This window comes from Galeopterus variegatus, unplaced genomic scaffold, assembly GCF_000696425.1.
Source record: "Galeopterus variegatus unplaced genomic scaffold, G_variegatus-3.0.2 Scaffold2572, whole genome shotgun sequence".
Taxonomy (NCBI): Eukaryota; Metazoa; Chordata; class Mammalia; order Dermoptera; family Cynocephalidae; genus Galeopterus; species Galeopterus variegatus.
In genome coordinates, this window is record NW_007728683.1 from 40,559 (window position 1) to 44,958 (window position 4,400).

At 45.0% G+C, this 4,400-nt stretch overlaps 1 long non-coding RNA gene across 1 annotated transcript in view; it reads right to left on the reverse strand.

Moving 5' to 3' along the window:
• Positions 1-656: 656 nt before the first annotated feature.
• The window catches only part of LOC103598332, a 26,968-nt gene continuing 23,224 nt past the window's right edge, over positions 657-4,400 (reverse strand). The window contains exon 4 of the long non-coding RNA XR_551194.1: positions 657-859. This is a non-coding gene — a long non-coding RNA (uncharacterized LOC103598332). The remainder of the gene's footprint in view (positions 860-4,400) is intronic.

Sequence of the window (4,400 nt, forward strand, 5' to 3'; positions counted from 1 at the left end):
AGACAAGCCAAAGACTGAGGGAAAATAATCACATATCATGTATCTGATAAGGCATTGGTAACCAGCACATATAAAGAGCTCTCGAACTCAATAGTAAGAAGACAAGCAATCCAATTTTTTTAATGGGCAAAAATATGAAAAGACACTTTACCAGAAAAGACATATGGGCAAATTAGCACATGAAAAGATGCTCAACATCATTAATCATTAGGATAATATAATTTAAAACCACAATAAGTTACCATATCAGAATGACAAAAAAAATTTTTTAAATTGATACTACAAACTGTTGGTGAGGATGCAGAGCAACTGGAACTCTCATACATTGTGGGTGGAAGTGCAAAATGGTACAGCCCCTCGGAAAAATGGTTTTGCAGTGAAATCTACCACCCAACAATCCCACTCCCAGATATTTACCCAAGAGAAATGAAAACTTAGGTTCACACAAAAACCTGTATGCAAATGTTTAAAGTGGCTTTTTTTTTCATAATTACCAAAAACTGGAAATGATCCAAATGTCCTTCAACTGGTGAATGAGTAAACAAACAGATACAACATGCAAGAGAATGCTACTTAGCTGTAACAAAAGATGAGCCACCAAAACACACAACATGGATGAATCTCAAACACATCCTTCTGAGTGAAAGAAGCCAGGGTCAAAAGATCACAAACTATATGATTTTGTTTATGTGACATTCTGAAAAAGGCAAACACATCAGTGGTTTCCAGAAGCTGGGAGGGGGAGAGGGGTTGACCACCAACCAAAGGCCACAGAGGCAGTTCGGGCTGACAGAGTTCTTCTGCATCTTAACTGTGGCGGCAGTTGCTCGATCATACACATTTGTCAAAACTTGCAGAACTGTAAACGAAAGGAGGTAAGTTTTAATGTATATAAAGTATACTTTAATCTTTAAAAGGGGGGAGGGATAGTCACTGCAGAGAGTAGAAGTGTGAACTGACCAGGTAAGCAAAGGTAGACAGTTTGGGCAGTGGTGGGGGCCATCTGAGGTTGAGTGGATTTACAGTGGACCCACCTGCCCAGGGCAGTTCAGCTCTGTGGGCCAGCAGGGAGAAAGCAGATTGTTGGATTCATCTGCAGTTGGGATTTTGCCAGATGCATTCTTTGAAAGACAGAGGCTCAAGGGTATTAGTCCTTGTCTCTTGGGATGATGGAGCAGGGAGGGGAATGAAGAACAAAAGAGAGAACTGACAGGGGAAATAAAGACCTGGAGATCCCAATGAGATTCAAGAGCTGCTACCTTGGGAGTGGCAGACAAGCTCCTGCGGGGCTTTCAGGACCTCTAACGACCCTTTCAATTCTAAATTCTGGGATGCATGAGATAATTAAAACAAGGCAAATGCGTTCAATGAATTTGCCAAGGTACAGCACACCACAGTAGTAGATGGTATAAGGAAATTGGTCCCAACTTGGGAGAGAAAGGGTGTCTGGCTATAGGTGTACTTGAGGCAGAGCTGGGAGGTATGAAAGAAGAGGAGTGAAGCCTTCCAAGCAGATGGAGGAGGATGAGAGAAGACCCACGGGCAGGAAAATATTTGGAGCAATTGAGAGAGGGAAGGGCAGAGTGCAAGGCAAGACTGGAGGAAGGTACAGAGAGATTTGCAGAGAGCTGCATGTCTGAATGCCAGGACAGTTTGGCTAACATGGGTAGACAGTTGGGCGCCATAGGATGGCTAGTTAGCCCCCAATATTCATTCTCCCCTTCTTCCATAATAATCGAAAAATACCATTTTTAGCTGAATATATAACCATCTGGAATAATGACTACCTATCCAGATGCAGCAATTCTGCTCCTAGATAAATACCCAGGAGAAATACAAACATGTCCACCCAAAAACATGTATGTAAATGTTCACACCAGCTTTCTTAAAAATAGCCCAAAACTGGAAACAAGCCAAGTGTCCATCAACAAGAGGATAAATATTGTGGTAGACCACTATAGATCAGTAAAAAAGAACAAGTTGTTGCTATATGCAGCCACATGGATGAACCTCACAGACGTGAGGCTGAGTGAAAGGATCCAGATGCAGAGGATTCCATGTGGAATGTTTCAATGTATTCAAAGTTTCAAAACACATTAAGTGATCTGTAGTGATAGAGGTCAGAGTAGTGATTACCTGAGGAGGTCTCAAAACTCAGAGCTCCACAAGGAAGCCTGCTGGGACACTGAAGGCCTTTCTCTATCTTGATCCTGGTTGTGGTTATCCAGGTACATGTGTACACATTTACCAGGCTGTGTACTTACATGTTATATACCTTCCTTAATGTAAGCCATACATGGCCCAGCCTCCCTTGCAGCTATGTGTGACTATACACTAAATCCTGGCCAATGAAATATAAAAGTTGTGTGCACAAATTTTACAAAGGGTCTTTAAAGGAAGGAATTGTAACCTTTCCCACTTCATTCTTCCCACTGACTAGAATGTAGATGCATGGCTGGTGCTCAAGCAGCCATTTTGGACCATGAGGTGACCTTGAAAATGCAAGCCACAAGTGGCAGAGCAAAGACAGAAGGAGCCTTGGTCTCTGAAGCTATGGAGCATGGCAATAGCCCTGAATGGCTATTTCCAGATTTCTTAAAAGTGAGAGAAATGAAATTTTATCATGTCTAAGCTGCTGTTGATACCAAACCCAAGTCTGGCTGCCTGTCACCAAACAGAAACAAATGACCCAAATGTCAAAAGTTGGTGAAAAAGGAAGGCAGCTTTATTCAGGCTAAGGAGATGGTAGGCTAACCCATCTCAAAGGCTTAGATTTACTGAGGGATTTTTATGAAGGAGTTTGAGGGAATGGAATGTGGGAAGATTTAGGAGCCAGCTTCTTTGCAAGGTCCCTGCAGAGCTCTAGCTGGCTGTTAACTCAGTAGATTATGGATTCCTTGCTGGTGCCCATGGTCAGCCTCCAGACATCTGTTTTCAGAACTCTGCAAGCTTCAAAGAAGAAATGTTAGTTTGCAAGGTACTTTTCTTGCTTAGCAAGCAAGATAGGAGGTTAAGGGATGAGAAGGGACAGAGGAGGGGAAAAAAAAAAAACAACTGTGTCTTTTAAAATATTCTAAAGCCGGGGCTGGCCCGGTGGCACACTGCTACAGTGCGCCGCTTGGGAGTGCGGCGGCGCTCCCGCCGAGGGTTCGGATCCCACATACAGACCGGCCGCTCACTGGCTGAGCAAGATGCGGGCGCAACACCGAGGGTTGCGATCCCGTTGCCGGTCCCGGTCCGGTACGGGCACGACACTGAGGGTTGCGATCCGTTGCCGGTCACGAAAAAAGACAAAAAGGAAAAAATATATATATATATTCTAAAGCCTAGGTGGTTTTAGGTCCCAAGATGGCTTCAGTCCTGTTGACTCCAACACTGTTATTTAGGGTTTTCTGTAATACTAAATATAGATGCCATCAAGGACAACTGTGCAACAAACAGAAGAGCTTTAAGGAGTCTTGTGGAGGGTGGACTGGACAGGGGCCATCTGGGAAGAAGGAAGGGCAGTTGCTGATGAGTTGCATTTGTCCTGGAAGGGGATGATATGTCCAAACAAGGGTAGCGATGGTGGAGGATGGGCCCAGAGGACACTGAGGAGGTTGATATTAGATGCAGACAACAGAGAGGTCAGAGATGGGTTCAAATTTCCAAACCTGGGAATGGGGAAAGTGATGGTTCTATGAAGCCCCACAGGAAAGAGGACAAGGAGAAGATCTGTAAAGCAAGTGATGACCTTGAATTTCCTTTCTTGTTCATGTCCTAGCTTTCCAATTTCTCTTTTTTTTTTTTCCTTTTTATCTTTTTTACTGACCAGTAACGGGATCGCAACCCTCGGTGCCGTGCCCGTACCGGGGACCGGCAACGGGATCGCAACCCTCGGTGTTGCGCCCGCACCGCGCTCAGCCAGTGAGCGGAACCGGTCTCCACATGGGATCCGAACCCTTGGCGGGAGCGCCGCCGCGCTCCCAAGCGGCGCACTCTCCAGTGCGCCACTGGGCCGGCCCCCAATTTCTTTTAAACTCACACTGATTTCATCCCTGCCACTGGGCTCATGCTAATGAAGACCTCCTTTTCACAAAACTCAGGGAGATAATACAGGAGAGCACAAAAGGGGGCTACTATATTGACTGCTCTAGAAAGTGCCCAGCTGTGCCAAGAACTTCACACACTCTCCATCACTAAGTTCTTATAATCCTGTGATGCGAGAGATTCTATGAGGTTAAGTAACCTGCCCATAGTACCACAACGGATCAGAATCCAAAGCCTGAGCCCCTAATCCCAAGAGCATATAGACTATGCATTGGATTTGTTGTTCTTGAAAAGTTCGAAAAGAATTGGTACCAGGACAAGAAACCAGGCTAGACGGAGTTTATTGGCACTGGCAACCAAGGCGGTGGAGG